Source organism: Manis javanica, chromosome 8, assembly GCF_040802235.1.
Source record: "Manis javanica isolate MJ-LG chromosome 8, MJ_LKY, whole genome shotgun sequence".
Classification (NCBI taxonomy): Eukaryota; Metazoa; Chordata; class Mammalia; order Pholidota; family Manidae; genus Manis; species Manis javanica.
Genome location: NC_133163.1, coordinates 94,187,021 through 94,208,773, shown reverse-complemented (window position 1 = coordinate 94,208,773; position 21,753 = coordinate 94,187,021). Strand labels below are relative to the sequence as shown.

The 21,753-nt window shown below is 35.3% G+C and overlaps 1 protein-coding gene across 4 annotated transcripts in view; it reads left to right on the top strand.

Moving 5' to 3' along the window:
• FRMD5 (FERM domain containing 5) overlaps positions 1–21,753 on the top strand; it is a 356,243-nt gene that overhangs the window by 124,165 nt on the left and 210,325 nt on the right. The window lies entirely within an intron of this gene.

The window sequence follows — 21,753 nt, the reverse complement described above, 5'->3', positions numbered from 1 at the left end:
GTTCTGTAATGGTGACTCAGGCATCCGGTGGGTTGTTTTACATGGTGTGGGAGGTCCCTTTCAGCCATGAGAAACTAATTCTTTGAAGTCTAGAGTAAACAAAGGTGGAGGAAGTTCACTATAGCCTGCAAAAACAGTAGGTATGTATGTTGTAAAGATGAGTGTATTATCATCCTCTTGAAATTTGGTAGCCAAATCATAAAATTTTAGAGCAAAATTGTAGGGACCTCATTGATCACTTTGTCTATGCCCCCTCATTAGAGAGACAGGGACACTCAGATACAGAGATTATTCACTTTGCCCAAGGTCAAATACCCAGTTACTGGCAGAGTTCAGACTAGAATCCATATTGTTTTAAAACCATAAAAGAATTATTCATTTTAACAGTTAGAAAATACAGATAATTCACTGGCTAGAAATACTGATAGATCTAAGACTAGGTTATGCCCAGATCCTTAATGGATTATTGAAGAAAGCTAGGTGTGTTCAGGATGTCTTTCTAACCTTTTGAGGACAAGATCAAAGAGTGTGAATGACAAGCTACATCACAAACTTACCCTGGTGCCACTGTCAGAGAGAAGATGCTAAACTGAATAAACCATTGATTTGACACAGTATGGCCTTTCAAACTGTGTTCTATGTCTTTATGTTTTTTCTCTCTTTGCCTTTATCATTGTTTTTGGATGTTCTGTTATTTTCATAGTTTGATTGTGCTGATCTTGTTTTATTCCAGGTACACCTTTATCTTAGTGTCTTGAATGTTTAACACAACAAATACATTGAACAGCAAAGCATTCAAGACCTCTAACATCAATAACAGTAAAAACAGCAAAGCATTCAAGAACAATGAAATAAAAGCAGTGGGAAGAAAAATCCTGGGCTTGGTTAAAGCCCAGCTAGAGTCCTGTCAGCCAGTCAGGAGGCCCAGGCAGGACTATTGAGTTGCTTAGGTTAGACACAGATGTGGGAGAGTGTGGATGGACAGCAATTCTGTCCCTCAAATTTAGGCATACAGCATGAAAATATAGCAATTAGTAACCATGAAAGACTGACATGAGAAATGAAATCCAAACCTTGATCATTCTAATATTTTGAAAGCTGTTTATCAGATGAATTTTCTTCTGTAGAATGGATGCTGTTTAGGGTACTGGGGGCATTTTGGTATGCTTCTGCTTTTCTCTGTGGGATTGCATGTCTTAGTCTTCCCCAGAGCATCCTAAAAGTATAACAGGATAGTTTGCATACTTCCAGTTCTTTGTTCACTGTTTTGTTATCACATTAGATGTCTAGTGATATTTATATATGTCCACTGAGGTCCAAAGGTAAAAGAAGAGCATTTTAATCTGTTTTTTAAAGCATATAGTCAGAAAGTGTTTTAAGAAGCCCATTATGAAATTATGAGCATATTCAGTGAGTCATGGACCAAGTATCTTCAGCCACAAAAGCCTGTGAAATGTAGTTTCATAATTGCATCACACGCCTTTGGTACCATAGTTGGAGTCAGAATTCACTAGAGAAAACGCTAACTTAATTGCCAAACTTTATCTCTTCTCCCTTCAGCATACCTGCAAAGTACTTATCATACTGGGAATTATGCTTGTTCCGAGGAGAGGCTATCCTTGTGAATTAGTCAATTAGTCAGTGTTCATATCTTCTCTTTCATTCCCAAGCCTATGAATTTTTTTCCTCCAACTGCTGACACTTATTTGTGAGCTTGTAAATCAAAATGTATGTGTTCCTTTGCTTGACATCTCACCACTGCATAATATGACCATCAGCTGTGTTTTCAGGAGGGGATTATATATGGCTGGGTTAAAACAAAACCCTCAGACTGTATGTGGAAACTGATTTTTTAGAACAAATGTTTAAAAACCTACCATCTCATAGTGTTTCTCAGAATATGAAACAAAGTAGTATTCAATAGAAATGAAATAACACTGGAATGAGATTTGTATAAGGCATGTTTCTGAAAAGTCAGCACATTTGGCTATAAGTGATGGACAGAATCACCAGAGATAAAACACTAGTCCCTCCCAGGAGGAGGACGGATCATTACAGAGCAGGAATCCTGGCCGACCTCGCATAGTTCAGTGCGTGGGTCCGAGGGGCATCTCACCACCAGAAAAGGCACCTGAGAGTACTTTTAAAATATACATTTGTTTGGTTTTTGCCATATCAGACTTATTTTTGATTAGTGGATAGAGTGTATTTGAAGATTTGCTGCAGTCTTGAAATTCACTTTTTCTGTGTTCTGATGTGGGCCGCTGGAGGAAGGGGGACTTCATTTTATAGAACAAATGTGAGCAAAAAAAAAAAAATGCGTGAAACTTTGATCTTAAGAATGACTGTTTATGAAAATAAATTGTTATATTGTCCCCACAGTACCAAGAAAAGGAAAGAATTCATGGGAAAAGCAGGTTTCAGAGTAATTTCAAAGCCTATCACTATTTCTTGGATCATGAGAGCCCTTAGGATATTGGTGTTGACGTTTTGGGTTCACTCGGCTTCCTCATTGTCCTCTGAGGCTGTGTATATGCAGCAGATGGACCAGACTGTAGCACAGCTGATGCATTAATTTTAACCACATTCATTATTACAGACTTTCATTGGTTGTACAGCCACTCACATCAGATGCAAAGATGGCCAAAATTAATGGATTTTTCAGTGGCTTCTAAGCCATTCATGTATGGCACAAAAACAGACAAAATGTCAGCTGAGAATTTTATTTGAAGCAGAGATGTAAATCAGCTTGAACATAAATTTTAAATACATGCTAATAATTTTTTTTATTAACCCTCTGAGTTCCTAAGCACTGAGAAAGAATCTCAAAGGATCTCAGTAACAGTGAAATGTATTCAAAGTAAAGGAATGGACCTTAGTTCATTTTTGTATGTGAAAGAATATACTAGTGCCTTCGTTTTGTTTATTATTACTGGCTTGTTGATGGATTCCACCTAACAGCTTCTTTGTTTCCTGGAACAATCTCAGATCTCTTAAAGAATGACAGCGCTGATCTCCTTGTGACACAGTGAACTTCGTCCTAACACATACCTTCCCAAGTTTATAGTTGAGGATTTTAAACCGTCAATAAAGGCAGAAAATTAAAGGAGAGAAAATCCAGAGCAAGCTGTTCAAAACTAATCAGTAAGAAATTATGTAAACTTAATTAACTAGGGCATCAAGGGAAGGGCTATGGAGTATAATGAAATATTTTTTGAAATGAAGCAAAGCAGCCAAACTAAAACAGGGTTAGTTGAAGTGATTCCAAAAGGGAGGGAATATCCTCTCTGTATGGGGAGCACTGCTTGGCCTGCTGCCTTCTCTTTACCTGGATTGTCGGGGTGGTGGGAGGCAGGTATATAGGGAAAGTCTGGAGCTGAATGAACCAAAACAGGAAGTTCTGGCTTGCACTTTTTATTGGATGATGTTCATGTAATATAATAAGATGGATTCTGAAACAGACATTGTGGTCCAGCTGCAAACCTCTGACCTTCCATTTACAAATGAGCCAAAATAATGAGCCAGCATTTAAAATAAATGTATAAATTTCAGGTATAGGTAGGCCAGCTGGAGAAAGACTAAAGGTTCTCTGTCTGGTGCTCTGATTCAGTTCAACTTTTAAAAATATTTATTGAACACACGTATTCTATTACAGGTGATATGCTAATGCTGCTTGGGACAAATAGCTGAGTAAGGCTTTCATTCCATTATCCTTTAAATACTTAGTCTGTTATGGAGAATGAGACAAGTACACAAATAATAAGCATACCAGGCAGTATTACAAATAATACCCCTGTGTCAGGAGACTTCTAGATGTCTGTCTCTAGTCCTGACTTCTCTCTTGAGCCCCAGGTATGAATAGTCCACTGCCTGTTGGACCTCTCTCATCAACTATTTTTCCAATTTTAAAAATTACAGTAAAATACACATAACATATAAAATATACCATCTTAACCATTTTTAAGTGTATAGTTCAGTGGTATTAAATATATACATAATGTTGTGCAACTATCACCACCATCTATTTCCATGATGAATTTTAGGACAATGACATGCTTTTACTTGTGATCTTTGAAATATTTTATAGGGAGCCCTCTTTGACATTTTTCTGCAAAATCTGTTCTTGAGAAAATCCTGTCCAGCTCATCTGAGTTTAGGCTAGATGGCAGAGTCTGATCATTGATGCCAATACAGGGCTACATAGTATTCTTTAAACCCTTAGATAAAAATGGTTATAAGATAGAGGATTTGGAAGAAATTTCCTTTCTAGAGAAAAAGGGAGTTAAACCACATTCAAAAAAAGTCAACATGCCTTTTGACTTTAAAAATCTAGTTGGAAAATATTTAGCATTTGCCTTTAGAGAAGAATGCAGATCTCCCCCTACCCCCTTTTCTCAATAATCTTATTTTTGCTTTGCAAATGGAAAGGCTTGGCAGATTTTCTGCCAGAGTCTGTAACATATGCACATAATATGCAAGCTATGAGAAATTACTTAAATCTTCAGTGGCTACCTTTTTTTTGTTGTTGTTGTTTAGGGGTATATAAATCATGATAGCTTTTTGATAAGTCCTTCTTATCTTCATAACCTTCATGGAGTCTAGCATAGTTACTTTCCATAGCAGATATTTGATAACTGTTTTTTAAAGAAATTTAAAAAAATAATTTCATGTCTATTTTTCCTGTCCATTAACAGGCATTATTTAAAGGAACTTTGCTAACTTAATTGCTCAATATATCCAGCATTTAATTTTTTCCCTTCTCTGTTCAAAGCAAAAGTACTTACTATACTTGTTAGTGATGCTCACATTTTTTAATTTTCTAGACTGTCTTCATTTTAGTTAAAAAAAACAAGTTAATATGTTCCTATCAATATTTACATTTATTTGAATTGTCAAATTTCTGTTGGCTTTGAACTTCAGCATGCTGAACAGTTTTTTTTTTTCAATCTTGCAGGTACTTATATGGCCATTTACTTTGTAATACATGTAAAAAGGTTCTTGTATCCCCTCCAGCAGGTAGAGTAAAATCGGATCCATCCTGAGGAATTCCTCAAGTGTTAGTGTCCACCCGAAGCACCTCTGCCCTTTCCACTGGATCATAGTATCTACTCTTCCATTCAGGTCACCGTGTCTTCCTTGGGTTAAATCTGACCACCCATATATCTCACATTCAGAGTTAGACAAGTTAAATCTTTGTACAGTTTGATATGGAAGTTTACATCTTGCCTGATTTCTCTCAGTTAATTACCCATATACTGCAGAGTATCATTTGCTCATAAAAGGCAGCAACCATATCACTTTTTTTTACTGGTTTAATTTTTTTTTATTTTGGTATCATTAATATACAATTACATGAGCAACATTGTGATTACTAGATTCCCTCCATTAACCATATCACTTTTAACTGATTAGTTTCCAGTAAGCTCCAAATCATGTGGATATTTAATAAATACTATCATTTAAGACAGGCTATTATCTATAAAGTCCAACATGGACATCTGAATTTTTTATTATAAAAAATTATTGCAACAACATGGATGGAGCTAGAGGGTATTATGCTCAGTGAAATAAGCCAGGCTGAGAAAGACAAGTACAAAATGATTTCACTCATATGTGGAGTATAAGAACAAAGAAAGAATAAAGGAACAAAACAGCAGCAGAATCACAGAACCCACGAATGGACTAACAGTTACCAAAGGGAAAGGGACTGGGGAGGATGGGTGGGAAGGGAGGGATAACGGCGAGGAAGAAGAAAGGGGGCATTACAATTAGCATGTGTAATGTGGGGGGGTGGTACGGGATGGGCTCTACAACACCGAGAGGACAAGTAGTGATTTTACAGCATCTTACTATACTGATGAATAGTGACTGTGAAGGGGTATGTGGGGGGGACTTGGTGAAGGGGGGAGCCTAGTAAACATAATGTTCTTCATGTAATTGTAGATTAATGATACAAAAAAATTATTGCAGAATGGACTTGCTGTATGGTTGACCTAGTTTGGCTACAGTAGTAATGGTAAGAGCAAAAATTAATGAGAAATGATTCATTTTACCATGCTGTAAAGCTACAATCATGGTACAAGAAACAAAATGCTTTATTTTTTAGTAAAAGAACACATGTTTAAATATTTCACATGATAGTGTGAATAGTTTAGGAAGGTCTTTCTTAAACTGCGGAGTGCACACTCACTGAGCCATTACTGCTTGAGTCTTAGTCTAATCCTCTAGGTCATGGACATTTTCTAATTTTAGCAAAACTCAAGGGAGCTGTGGTTTGTGTCACTGAAGTTTCCTTTATCGTCATTGCCACCAGGTGCCATTAATTTCACATCAATAGCACGTGGCAACAAGAGAACTAAGTGCATAGAGACTCTGTACTCTAGAGATTTGGAACCACTCCTCTTGAGTTGTTTGATGAATTTAGACAGCAATTGTCAGTCTTATCATGGGCTTATAAAAATAGTATGCTACCAAAATTAAGGCTGTAAGTAGAGTTTTAAAAGACTCCTTGTCCTTTTAGCACAGAGTAATTCTAAGCTCTGTTTCCCACTTTTCTCTTTCCAAATGAAAGTGGTTGTGATAGTGTTCTTGGAAAACTTGGTTCCAGGGAAATTAACTCAGAGAAAGCTCTTAGTAATTAAGTCTCTTAGTGGTTAAGAGTGGTCAAGGGCACAAGCTTAGGAGTTAGACCTGTGTGCAAGCCCCAACTCTGCTATTACTGTAGTTTCAAAATTGAGATAATCATAGTGTCCAGCCTCCTAAAATCATAGTGAAGATTAAATGACATAATTATTGAAAAGTGCTATTTGTTCAATTTGGCAAAGATTGAGTATTTCATTAAATATGACAGTTGTTACTATTGTAACATTGTTCCTCATATATAAACAATATATATTCTTTTGGAAATTTTAGAAATATGTTAAAGAAGCTTTTACCTACCCATAACACACAATTAGATAGTAATTGATAACATTATTAGTGTCTTCCTTTGCATTCTTTTCCCTATGTGTGTATGTATTTGTATGTGTTTGTGTGTGTATGTATTTGTATATGTTTGTGTGTGTATATATATACACAATTTTAAGTCTGGTGGGTAGTAACTAAGTTTAGTAAAGATTTGTTGAATGGTATGGGATATGATAGAATGTGTTTTTAGAAAGTAGCTGCATAGTATTCTCTCCTGGATGCACCACAATTTGTTTAACCAAAACCCTATTTGGACTATTATTTCTATAAAAAACTGATTTTTCTATTATAAAAATCTTTTTTTATAACATTTGCAATTATAAGTCTTTATGTATGTATATGATTATTTATTTAAAATAAATGCCCCTAAGTAGAATTACTGAGTTACAGGCTATAAGCATTATAGAAGTTTTTGTACATATAGCCAAAATGTCCAACATAAAAGTTATCCCCAAAACAGCATTGCCTTTCTAAACATTGCCAATTCAATACTTGAGAAATGGTCTTTCGTCATTTCCTTTTGCAGTCTCTTACAGTTTTGATTCATTTTTTTCTCTTTTTAAATGTAGTTTATATACATTATATTGGTTTCAGATTAAAACTTAGTGTTTCATCAATTATATACATATAATAATTCTCACCATGGTAAATGTAGTTACCATCAGTCACCATTCAAAGATACTGCAATATTGTGAGCTGTATTCCCTGTGCTATACTTCCATCCCTGTAACTAAATTACTTTATAATTTGAAGGGGTTTTTATCCCCTTCACCTGTTTCACCTGTTGCCCCCTACCCATGATAACCAATTGTCTGTTCTCTCTGCTTATGAATCTGTTTCTATTTTGTTTCATATTTCGACCATGAATGCAATTGACTATTTTCCTCCTATATTTAAGAATATTTTAAAGAAATTCCCATTTCTTTGTAATGATTTTCCTCAAACAAAACTTTAGCCAGTCTAGTAATATCTTCTGTCCCAGAGCAGTACACCATAATTCCTGAGAGGAAAAGGAAAAATAATTGTTTATGTGTTTTAAGTGGAGGATAGCTTCTTTGATTTACATGAACAGTAAACCATGATAGTAATGAGACTCCACTCCAAAACTGTGTTCAGTTACTCACTGACAGAGTTAGGCTATGACTTATCATCCTTGGCTTATAGACCTCCCCAGGGAAAATGTTTCAGAACAGTGAGCAAAAGAAATGTTTTCTGGGGAAAGAATCAAGGCACCAGTGTTGTGATTTCAGAGATCACAACTTTTCCCTGTAGCAGTCGACATCCAAGAGTAAATATGTGCCAGCCAAGTGGATGAATTGGGCATTTCTAAGAGTACATGTGATGGCTGGAATTGAGATTTCTGCTGACAACTGTGGACCACTCTCAGATACCCATTTCTGGACATCTCAGACTGAGGGATGACTAGAAGAGAGATTGTTTTATGTACAAAGACTGAGAAACCTCTGTACTTGTTACTTTTTCATACAGCTTTTCATTTTTCATTTTTCAGTGTGTCCTTCTGCCTGTCAGGCCTTGTGTTTTTACAAGTTCCTGCTCTCGCACCAGGGGAGTGAGCAATTGAATTTAGATAGTTGGTTTTTCAGTAGGACCACTCTTTCTGTATGGAACTTCTGTAGAAGAAATGGGTCAAATAAAGGTCATGCAGGGGAGGCAACTCTGAATGCTTACATGGATACATGTATATTTTCTTTGATGTGTTGGAACCTATGTAAAAGGAAAGTAGTGTCTAAAATAAGAGGATAGTGTTCTGTATTTATACTATCATCCAAGTATTTGCCATTGAATGTTTTTTATTGTAAGCATCAAACAGCAGATTGGATCAGAGATCACTTAAATTAAGAGGGGAAACACTTGTTCTTTTATGCTCTGTTTGGAAATGGAGGCTTAAGAAACATATCCTTTAATATCTATAATATTTTCCATCAGGATTCACTTTTACTAAGGTGCCTGGACAGAAAAAAGCTAACTGTTCATCAGGAGCTGTCCAGCCCTTCCTGCAGTCTGTAGTCTCAAAAGAGACCCCAGGGCTCTATTTCTTTGATGGTGAGAATATAATTCTAGACCTCTGAAATGTAGACTTAGGAATGCCTGGTGAAGGCATAAAAGCTGACATCATTATGAAAAGCAGGCAGGTGGTATTGTACTCTTTGTGAGGAGTTTTTAAAAGTGTCTTAATATCCTAACTTCAGTTAAGGGGGAAATCATAAATTAATACACCACCACCAATCAAAACAACCAACTTCCCCATTAACAAATAAGGAGACCTTCCATATTGCATTTGGAAGGCAACTAAGAGATCATCCTCTTTATTAGTCTTCTGTCACAGACTTCTCAATGTTATCCTTGTAACCCTAACACCTAGAGGAAAATCTAGCACAGGTAAATACACAGTAAATACTACTTGAAAAAAAATAATTCAGGGATCTAGCTCTGTCATCTCTATTTTTTTCTTTGCCCAAAAATATCTCTAATTAATTTTGTTTCCCATGGCCTCCAGCTTTTGAAAGATTTACTATTCTGCATTGATAAGTAATAATTCATTTGTTTCCTAAGTTTATTGACCAAAGCCGACTGAGATTTCTGGTGAATGTCAGAAAATCATGGTTGGTTAGGACCATAATTCCTGCTCAGAAAAAAGAACCTAACATTTTATTTAGATGATGTAGTAAGTAGGCTTTTGAAATTAAAGTAACTTCCCAGCCCAATATTACTTTTGTACGGGATCCCATGAGTCTGAGCATGCAGACTGAAAATCATTGAGTTAGTCAAACAACTCGTTTTGCGATATATGTCCTAATGCTTAAGGAGTTCAGGTGAAATAATTTATCTGCAAAACCAGACTAATTGGTTCCAATTTCCCAGTTGAGAGAATTTAATTAAGATGGCTATAAAGGGTAGGGCTTGGAGAAGATATTCTTGAATGAGGCCTTAGGTTCCTGTCTCTTCTTAAAGAATAGATGGTGTTTGGATTATTGCTGACTAGAATAGGTTATAGATAGAATCCCATTTAACAAGTACTGTATTATCTTATATCTAGTTTTATGTAATACCATTGCATATCCCCATAATCTAGCTTACAGTTTATACTGTTTTCATTATGAACTGCAAAATTCTATCAAATTAAAAAATTTCATATGAATAGGTCATAGAAACTCATTTTGTTTGGAAAGGATGTGGGAGCACTCTCCTTATGGCCCCAGGAGAGGGAATGGTTTGAGGGTACATGTCCTCAACTTGGGATCAGGCCAAGGGCAGCCCCTGAAGAGTGACTGAAAACAGTGGGAATAGCCTTTGTAAACCTATGGAGAAAACCAGGGATGAAACTGCAGGGAGGCAAGGTCAAAGGATTTAAGTTGGTCCAGATTCTAATGCCCATAGTGCTTTGCATTTTTGCTCTTGCTAACATGTCAGCGTGGTAATAGTGGTCAATAAAATTTGTCAAAAAAAATTATTAACCTCTAATCCCTATCTGTTTAGAAAATATAGAGGAAATTATGCACTGGGAAGAAGAAATACCAAGATTTACCTGAAAGATGAACTTTCTACTTTTTTTTCATTTTTAAGATTTTATTGAGTTGTAATTTATAGGTAATAAAAATTCTTATTTTTTTGCTGCAAAAATTTGTAATAGTTTTATCTTTGAAAGGGACAGTAACTGGCACCTAGAATCATAGTCCAATTAGTAAAATGAACTTCTTCCAACCTGAACACAGTCATATGGACATTAGTATGACATAAATTCGGGAGTCCTACGAAAACAAAATCAGGGATTTCCACTGGAAGTTTTCATAATGAAGGTAAGCAGTAACCAATTCTATAATGTTTAAAAGCTGGTTGAACTGTCTTATGACAGCAAATTTCCATAATAATCTTTATCTTTCTCACCTCTGGAGGATCAGGTAGTCTAGCCATGTTTCAAAAATCACTTGTTTAGTTAACAAAGGAAAGTCATTCAGTCCTTGTTAGGACAGGTAGCAAGAAGGTGCAAACATTTGCAGGGTAGTGTGAATTAGGTTCCACTTCATCAGGCAGTCCCTACACACTGAGGCATACATATCCTGCTCTGTTTTGACTATTTTCTTCCGCACTTTGAACCGCTTGGTTTCAGAATCATTAAAAGAGAGCTGACGAGGTTGATAGGTCCAAAACATGCTTTTTGTCTGTATAACCAGAACTCTTATGAAGTATCTTATAGTTAAAAAAAATCCAGCATTAATAGTAAGGAAGCAGTTATTGCAGCTAAGTACTGTGTATATAGTAGAATATTAAGAGATCTTTAAGGTATTTTTCTGATTATTTAGAAGATCGGTGTACCTTCATTAATGAAGTGAATGACACAATATTCAAACAAAACTTCATCAGCTGACAAGCAGATAAAGACAAGTGTCAAATGATTTCCCTCATTTGTGGAGTATAACAATGAAGCAAAACTGAAGAAACAAAACAGCAGCAGACTCACAGACTCCAAGAAGGGACTAGCAGTTACCAAAGGGGAGGGGTGTGGGAGGGTTGGTGGGGAGGGAGGAAGAAGAGGGTTGAGGGGTATTATGTTTAGTACACATGATGTGGGGGGTCACGGGGAAGACAGTGTAGCACAGAGAAAGCAAATAGTGAATCTGTGGCATCTTACTACACTGATGGACAGTGACTGCAGTGGGGTATGGGGCTCGAAAATATGGGTGAATCTAGTAACCACATTGCTTTTTCATGTGAAACCTTCATAAGAGTATATATCAATAATACTGTAATAAAAAAATAACTTTATGGGCTGAAATGATGGACCAGAGCTTAAAAAGATGACATTAACAGAAATAAATATAAAATCCTGACCTGAAACTCCAAAAATCAACTATGGGTATAGAAGATGGAGAAAATAGAATTTTATGGCAAAAAGACCCAGAGGTTTTAGTTAGCTATCATAAAGTAACACAGTAAAATGTTAGCCCCAAATTGCATCAATTAGGGAGGAGAGGGTTTTACAGTACATTGGACTATCATTGCCAGAACTTTAGTTTTATGTTCAGTTCTGGGGATTACATTTTAAGAAGGATGTTAGCCGATGGAGGAAAATTCAAGGGGAGGCCGAGGTGATGAGGGGACTGAACCTGCTGAGGAGAACGACAGAATAACTGTACAAAGTCGTGAGCAAAATCTAGTTCTTGCAGCTGGGGTGAGAAAAACCTTAGAAAAACATGGAACTCTAACTTTTGAGATGAGGAAACAGACTCAGGGAGATGTGTCCTAAGTCACAGGACAAAGAGAAGAGCAGACTAGTTTCCAAATCTCGTGAGATGATGAGATAGCAGGTGCCAAATATGTGACTGTGGAAAAGGGCCCAGACAGTTTTAATAGCTGGAAAGGGCAGAACCAAGACTAATGTTTTGAAGTGAAAGGAAAGATTTGGAATAAAAACAGAAGAAACAACTTTCTAGTGATTGCAGCTGCCTAAATGCAATAGATTGCCTTGGAAAGCAGTGGGCTACCCATCACTAGATTCAAGTAACAGTTGGATAGGATGTTGTGGATGTTGTTGAGGTGGTTCCTTCTGTTGCAGGAAAGGCACGACTACACTGGTTAATTATTACAGCCCCTTTTAATTGCTAATAATTAACATTTATTGAGTACTTATAGAAGTGCTATGCTAAAGTAATGTATATGTATAATCTCTTTGATTCTGTATGTGGCCGCTGAGGTCCAGAAAGCTACTTGCTTTTGCCTAAGGTCACATAGTTAGCAATTGATGAGGTGGAATTCAAATCAAGGCAGTCAGGCTCCGGAGCACATTTTGCTGATGTCTATGCTACCACTGACCCTTAACTGCAGTTTTCTGACTTATGTAAATGTTAGATCCATTTAGACCCATTCTTTCATGACTTACAATATTCATGAACAGAAGGGGTCTCTCAGTGAGAAGGCCCAGCTTGCCTTAGGGGTTTGGTTTCTTTTGGGTTTTAGGTATCATAAATGTGCACTTCAAGGGCTTTATGCATGCATTCACAGACTTTGATAATAAGTCCTCTGGAAATGGCAAGCTATTTGCAGTTCCTGAGCCATTTCAATAATGGTAGAAGTTATATCAAACTACCATCTATCCTGAAGAGACCTTGTGTTCCAGAATCTACTCACTCTACATATATATATATATATATTTTTTTTAAATTCTTTTAGTAAGTATTATAATCCTCATATTATAGATAGGACACAACACATCAGATTTTGATTTGGCTAGCTTCCAGCCCAACCAGTTTTAATTAAACTACTTATTTTGAAATAATTGTAGATTCACATGCATAGTTGTAAGAAATAATAGGAGATCCAGTACCCTTTACCCAGTTTTACCCAATAATATCTTGCAAAACTATTGTACAACACCACAACCAGAATACATTGACATTGATACAGTCAAGACTCAGAACAGATCTGTAACCACAGGAATCTCTCTTACTGCCCTTTTGTAGCCACCTTCCTCTCTCCCACCCTCCCATCCCTCACTCCTGCAACAATAATCTGTTCTTCACTTATATAATTTTTGCCATTTTAAGAATATCATATAAATGGAACTATACTATATGTAACCTTTTAGGGTTGTTTTTTTTAACTGAGCATGGTTCCTTGGATATTTGTCCAGGCTGTTGTAAGTAACAAATTTTCTTTTTATTGCCCAGTAGTATATGGTATAACACAATTTGTTTATTAGCCTTTCCAGTTAGTTAAAGGACCTCTGGGTTAATTCCAGTTTTCAGTCCTATGAATAAAGCAACTGTGACCATTTGTGTAAAGGTTTTCGTGTAAACACAGGTTTTAATTTCTTTGGCATAATGAGCAGGAGTGCAGTTACTGGGTTATCTGAAAAGTTCCTGCTTAGTTTTATAAGAAACTGCCAAACTGTTTTCTAGAATGCCTGTACCATTTTACATTCCCACCAACAATGAATAAATAATCTAGTTTCTTTGCATCCTCACCAGTATTTAGTGTTGTCATTATTTTTTATTTTAGTCATTCTGAGAGATGTGGCTGATACCTCATTGTGGTTTTAATTTAAATTTCCCTGATGACTAATGATGTTGAATAAGTTTTCGTACCTGTGTATCCTCTTCTGTGAAATGTCTGTTCTTTTTTTTGTTTTAATTTTTTGCCCTTTTCTCTTTGCATTGTTTGTGTTTTAACATTGTTACTGTTAGGTTTTCAAAGAATCTGGCTTTTATAGATACCCATTTCAACAATGTGCTGATGATTCCTTTGACTCTTTGTCATTCCCTCGCCAATACCCTGGTCAGAGTAACTCCTACAGTTTGACTTGTGTGACTTCTTATAACCTGAGAAAATCATGATTCCATTCTGAATAGATGTAGGACAAAATGCAACTTGTCTAAACTCACTACTACAATCTTCTTTTTTATATATATAATTCAGATATCATAAAACTCACCTGTTTATAGTGTTCAGATCAGTGGTTTTTAGTATATTCACAAAGTTGTACAACCATCACACTGTATAATTCCAGAACATTCTTAGCACTGAGAAAAGAAACTTCCTACCTGTGAGAAGTCACTCCAGGTTCCCCCAACCTCCCATTCCCTCAGTCCCTGGAAACCACTAATCTACTTTCTGTCTCTATGGATCTGCTTGTTGTGGACATTTCACATAGATGGAATCATGTAATATGTGGCCTTTTGTGTATGGCTGCTTTTATTTAGCATAATGTTTGTAAGATTCACCCATGTCATAGAATATATCAGCAGTTCATTCACTTTTATGACTGAATAATATTCTATTGTATAGAAATCTCACACTTCGTCGATCTATTCTTCATTGATGGTTATTTGAATTGTTTCAATTTTTTTGCTATTATGAATATTACTATGAACGTTGTGTACAAGTTTTTGTGTGGATGCATATTGTCATTTCTCTTGAGATATCCCTCGGAATGAAATACTGGGTCATATAGTAACTCGATGTTTAGCTGTTTGAGGAACTGCCAAACTGTTCCCCAAAATGTACCATTTTAGATTTCCACCAGTGATATATAAGAGTTCCAGTTTCTCCACACCCTCACCAACGTTTGTTATTTTTTATTATGGCCACTTGTTTTTTATTATGCTCATTCTAGTGGTTGTGAAGCAGTACCACATTGTGGTTTTGGTTTGCATTTCCCTAATGACTTATGATGTTGCGCATTTGTACCTGTGCTTATTGGCTATTTGTATTTCTTCGGAGATATGTCAACCCAAATCCTTTGCCCATTTTTTAATTGGGTTATTTGTCTTATCATTGTTGAGTTGTAAGAGTTCTTTACTTATTCTGGATGCTGCACCTTTATCAGGTACATGATTTGCAAATATTTTCTCCCATTTGGTGGATTGTATTTTCAATTATTCATGGTATCTTTTGAAGCACAAAAGTTATTAATTTTGAATAAGACCATTTTAACTATTTTGTCCTTTGCCTGCATTTGCTTTAGGTATATAAGTAATTTTTTAATTGATCATTTTTACTCTTTATCCACTTTGATCTTTTCCAAGTGCCCTCATTTCATAGCAAGTTCCTAGTCTCTCTGTAGTTCCTTTACTTTGCCCAGATGAACTTGCCTTCTACTTTCTGAAGAGGCTGAGATTATTTGCCATAAATTCCTCAACTTCCTTTGTTTCGACTTCATGAGTTGTATATATTTTCATTATCCCTCCTCTTGTCACACTCTTCTTTGAAATACAAAAATTTTACTTTTCCTTTTTAAGATGAGCACCTCCACCTGGGCCATTCCATCCTTACCTCGAGGACTTTGATTCAGTGATTGACCTCTTTTTCCCTCCAAGCATCAATCATCTCTCCTTCCTTATACTGTTCTTTCTTTTTTACCTTCATTTTACTGTCCAAGTCTGTTTCCCCTTAAAGAAAGATAATGGGAAAGGGGGGAGACTTTCCCCAGATTTCTTTTTCCTTTAACCTACCAACCTGTTTGACTTTTCCCCCTTTACTTTTAAACTTGAAAGAGCCATTTCACTTCACCTAAATTATTGCAGTAACCTTCTCAGTGGTCTCCAGGTCCCAGTCTCCCACTTTGACTCATCTTACACACTTCCCATCAGATAAATCTTCCCAAAGTGAAGTTCTTATCACCAAACTCTCCTGCCCCCAAACATTTGATGATGTATTTAATACCAGCTTATCTCTAGAACTCCCCAGCCTAATATTCAAAGTCCTTTGTAACATGTTTTCTCAACTCTGAAACATCTGGACAACTCACTCTTCCCAGAACACATCTGTCCTGCTTCCTGCCTGTTGCCTGCCCCCCAGAATGCTTGTCTTCCTTCCTCTCTTCCTTTAGAAATTCTGTCTTTACTCAGATTTCTTGAAGTCTCTTTTCACCATCTCCTCCCCCTTCCACCATAATACACTCTCCAGTCTTTAATCCCTACCATACTGCAAACTTCTGTGTGACCTTTATTAGTCTGTCTTGTGTTGTAGCTTTTAAAAATAGATCTTAAGCTTTCTGAAGGCAGAAAGTAGTATCTTGTCCATCTCTGGACTCTCTCTAGAAACCAGATAGGACTTTAGATCTAGTAGGTACTGAGTAAGTATCTTTTGATTGATTTGAATTGAATTGAAAACAACCTGAGCACACACATCTTTGGAGAAAAATCTGAAAAAGATAAGGCAGAAAACATGAAGTAGACAGGGATTGGTGAACCTGAGAAGGTAAGTATGCTTTAGCTTTACAGTCAATCAGAACACTAGCTCAAAACCTCATTTTCCTGCATGTCAGTATTGCCTTTTAAAACTAATCAGTGTATAGCAGATATATTCTTTATTTTCAAAACACTAGGGGAAAAAAAAAGGAGAAAAGGAACTGGTTGAATAAAATGATGTGGAGTCACCTTATGTGACAGATATTATCTGTTCTGAATGAAGGCCCTAGAATTGTTATGAAGGATGTCATATTCACCTCCCAATTATAGAGAAAGAGTAGTGAATTGCAGGGACTTTGTAAACTGTAAAGTATTGCATAAACTGACCTTTAAAGTTTAAAAATATCTCCTACAAAATGTGGGTCAGTTCATATGCAAATAATTGGTAGGCAGATGCCCATTGAACTTCCTCCTAAAGCAACAATTAGTGGGGTGTTAGGTCATGAAATCAATATCATGACCAAAATCAATGTGTACTCAATAATAAACCCAATCTCAAAATTTTATATTAAAAAACTTCAGGTCAACTCTGTACTAGATTGTATCCATACCTCTTTTATATGCATAGTGTTATTAACTATTCTGTACCCAAATAAGGAAATTAATTATTTACCTGTTTGTGTAGGGCAACTGAGAAGTGATTTTGTTTTGATTTTTAGGTGTGAATAGGAACATGATACTCTTCATTATTTTATCTTTCCATCTGGGGATATGCAAATTGATTTCTAAATTGTAAGCTATTGAAAGCCAGGAAACTTTCATATTTTTTTGTAACCTTAAGTCCTAATAGAATTCCTTTAGTATTATAATTATTCAATAATTCCAATAATGGTAATCCCTAGTATCTATTGAGTGCTTACTAAGGGGTAGAAACTTGCCTAAATAACGTATATTTATTGTATCTTTTAATTCTCTTAGCAAGTTTGTGAGATATTTCCCTCTCTTTTCAAAGGAGGAAATGAGGCTTCAATAATTTTCTGTAAGTCACCCATTACATGAATGACTGAACCAGGATTAGAACCCAGGCAGTCTGACTCCAGGGTCTGTGCCCCCAAGCACTATATCATCTTCCTCAATAAATATGTACTCACAGTGATGCTAATTAGAACCAAGCTGTGTATATGGCATATGTGCTGTGACATCCTGTCTATATTTTTATTGTGTAATATACCCGGGATACTATGAGCCCACAGCTGGTGTCCGTTAATGGTAATAGTGTGAGAATTCAAAAATAATTTCCAGAGCATCCTGAGTACAAGGCATTACATAATTTTCATTATTCAGTGATCTTTAAATTCTGGGGCTTAAGAGGGATTTGTTATTTGGATGCCCAAAATAGTTTTTTCTTTTTCTGAAAGTTGAATTTGAAATGCAAGTAAAGTAATGGAAGACTACAGTGTGCCTTTGGATATTATTTCAATAGGATTTCTTTCACTTTTATTTCTTCTAAGTTATTTGTTTATGTCCCTTCTGAAGGGAGAAGTAGAGGCAACTTTCAGATTTTCTTTATATCATCACCAAATTTATTTGATGAGAAATGAGAGGAAAATAAAAACAATTTTAAAAACTTCTAAGGAACCTTTCCTTTTATTTATCTTCAGGTAAAAATGCTGTCCAGTTTTCAACTGCTACTTGTAAATTCATTATGATTATTTATACAATGAAATACTATGTAGCTATTAAAAAGAATGTGCTTGTTAGATATGTTCTGACAAAGAAAGGTGCCCACCATATAATAACTAAACAGGGCAAGTCCCAAAAATATGTTCATTATTCTCTTTTATAAGAGCCCATTAGTATATAGAAGTTAGATATTTATAAATGTATAGAAAGTTGTTTGGAATGATACACACCATGCTGTCAATTATGTTTAACTCTGGGGAAAAGGTTGAGATTGAGGGAAGAAGTGAATTAGGACTTTTTTTCTATATGTTTATTTTATTTGGAATTATATGTGTATTTTATTTTTGTTGGGTTGGGTTTGCCTTTCTTGAGAAATAACTCTCCAAATATTAAAAAGTACAAAAATAGTACGATACACTCCCATATAAAACCCCCAATGAGGAAATGTAAACATTTTTTATTTGCTTTAGAAAATGCTAAAGATTAAAATTACAATAATTGAAGTTTTCTATATTCTCTTCCCAACTGTATTCCTTTCTTTCCCTCCCTGAAGTCAACAACTATTATCAGGGTCTAACCATGTCAGTATCCTCAGATCTAGTTCATTTTTACAACTATGTTGTATTCCATAATAAGAATTTATCACAATTTATCTCACCTCCCACTGATGGATGTTGGGTTGTTTCCATAGGTTTTTTTCTTTTATACCTAGTTTTTCAGTGGACAGTATCTCATTGTGTATCTGTGTGAGAGATTTTCTAGGGCAGGGCTTCCCAAACTTTTTGTCTGTTAAGACAAAAACAGAAAAGGATTTTTGCATGGCACTGTGTGGTAAACAGATGAGAAGTAAATGGTAGGGTCTCTGGCTAACTCAGCCCAACTGCCATCCTGAGGGCAGAAAGAGTCATTATTTAAGCACACCTATAATATCTTGCCATATCTCATCTGTTGAGAAATTTTGCTCTAGGACATTATCTTTCAAACTTTTTAATGTTTATATGAATCACCATGTGATCTTGTTAAGCTGCAGGTTTTGATTCTGTAGGTCTGGGGTTCTGAGATTCTTCATTTCTAACATTTCTAGGTAATGGTGATGCTTTGAGTAGCAAGGCTCTTGTGCTATGCTTATCCAATACAATAGCCACTAGCTAGCCACACACAGCTATTAAGAACTTGAAATGAGGCTAGTCCAAATTGAGAAGCTTTCGTTAAGTATAAAATATACAAGAGGTTTAGTATGAAAAAGTAATATAAAAATTTCTTTATACTTTTATATAATTACACTCTGATAATAAAGTACATGTTCAAATGATACTGTTGTGAATGTATTAGGTTAAATAAAATATTATTAAAATTAATTTTCCCTGTTTCTTTCATGTTTATTTAATTTGGCTACTGAAACATTTAATATTACATGCATGGTTTGCTTAGATTTCTGTTGAACAATGCTGTTCTGTGATTATATACCTAGAATTGAAATTTCTAGGTCATAGGATATCCTCATTTCAAATTTACTAGATGTTGCCACATTACTCTTCAAAATATTGTACTAGTTTACACTTCTACCAGGAGTGTATGGGGGTTCCCTTTATCTCTACTTCCTCACCTACACTTAAAACTGCTTTTTTAAATGTTTGCCCTTCTGGTGGGTTTAATTTGCAGTTCAAGCCCAGCTACTAATGAGGTTGATGGTCTTTTCATGTTTCTTGGCCACATGAGTTTCATGTTCCATAAATAACTTTATTTTCTTGCTGATTTATGGTAGTTCATAACAAATGGATATTATTTCTTTGTTATATATGTTGCAATTGGCTTCTCCTAATCTGTTGCTAATCTCTTTAACTTTGTTGTTTATATATTTGATTGTATGAAATTCTAATATTGATATAATTGACTTTACCAGTCTTATAAAATGTGCCTTATTTAAGAAATCCATTATGGAATCCATGCTGAGTAAAGCTTTCTTCTACTAGTTTTAATGTTTTACACCTCAAATTTAGGTCTTCTATCTATATGGTGTTTATTTTTGTATTAGAATATAAAGCAGGGATCTAACTGTAATACATATGATTTTCTGTGTTTGTAAGTTTCCAAATGGAAAACCTCTTATGAATAGTCCATCCTTTTCCTGATTATATCAAATCCTTCTGTCATATGCCAAGGACCGTATCTGTTTGACCCGTTTCTGTGTTTTGTTTTGTTTTTTTCAGGATTACTGAAGATAACTTTTAAGGTCAGTAAAGTCATAGGAAAACCTCAGAGTCATCGTAATACTGATCTGAGGCAGTTGGTTATACCTAGGTTGAACAAATAGTTTACCATCCTAATTCACATTTAAGAATGAAAGAGGGTTCTTAAGTTAATTAAAATTATGTAATTAAAAAAAATTTGTTTCTTGACTGAAAATTGGTTACATTGGTGGACTATAAAATAGTCTGTTCAAAAAGTATTTCCCAAAAACAATTTTTTTCTAAAACACACACTACATATACATCAAAGCAAAAATTAAAGAAAAAGCTATGTTATCTGAACATTAAAAAATAATAAAAATAATTATTCTTGGCATATTTACATATTTTAATCATTTTCTTAACTGTATCTATTATTACATCACTGGTACTTTTCTGAAGAGTGTATTGATTTCAAAATGAACGTACTATTTTTACTATTTTTACAAAACTGCTCTTGATCTTCACAGTTGCATTTCATAGCTCATAAATGTGACATTATTAACTCTTCTACATAAACCACATGTCATTAATTGAAAAAAAAATACTTCCTCTAACTTAGATCAAATTCCGTTAAATGGAGAATACTTTTTGTTTTGTTATTATGTTAAAATGTATACACACATGAATAAATTTATGCCAGTAATTTTGACAAATGAAATGACAGATTTCTTGAAAGACCCAAATGACCAAAGCTCACTCAGGAAGAAATAGATAACTGGACTAGCCCTATGTCTTTTGAAATTTAACTGACAGTTAGAAAACCTGGAACCAAAAAGAAACCTCTAGTCTGAGATGGATATACTGGTAAGTTTTACAGTTCTATACAAACACTTCACAGATGGCTTTTTAAAAAAGAAACTGACAAACTGGTGCTAAAAAATCATGTGGAAATGCAAAGAACCTAGAATAGACAAAACGGTTTTGAAAAAGAACCACAAAGTTAGAGCCTTAAAGTATTTGATTTTTTTTTGAAATTTATTTTTTGGTACCATTAATAAAAAATCACATGAGCAACATTGTTGTTACTAGATTCCCCCCATTATCAAGTCCCCACCACATACCCCATTACAGTCATTTTCCATCAACGTAGTAAGATGCTATAGAATCACTACTTGTCTTCTCTGTCCTATACAGCCTTCCCCGTGTCCCCCACCCTACGTTATGTGTGCTAATCGTAATACCCCTTATTCCCTTTATTCCTCCCTTCCCACCCACTCTCCCCAGTC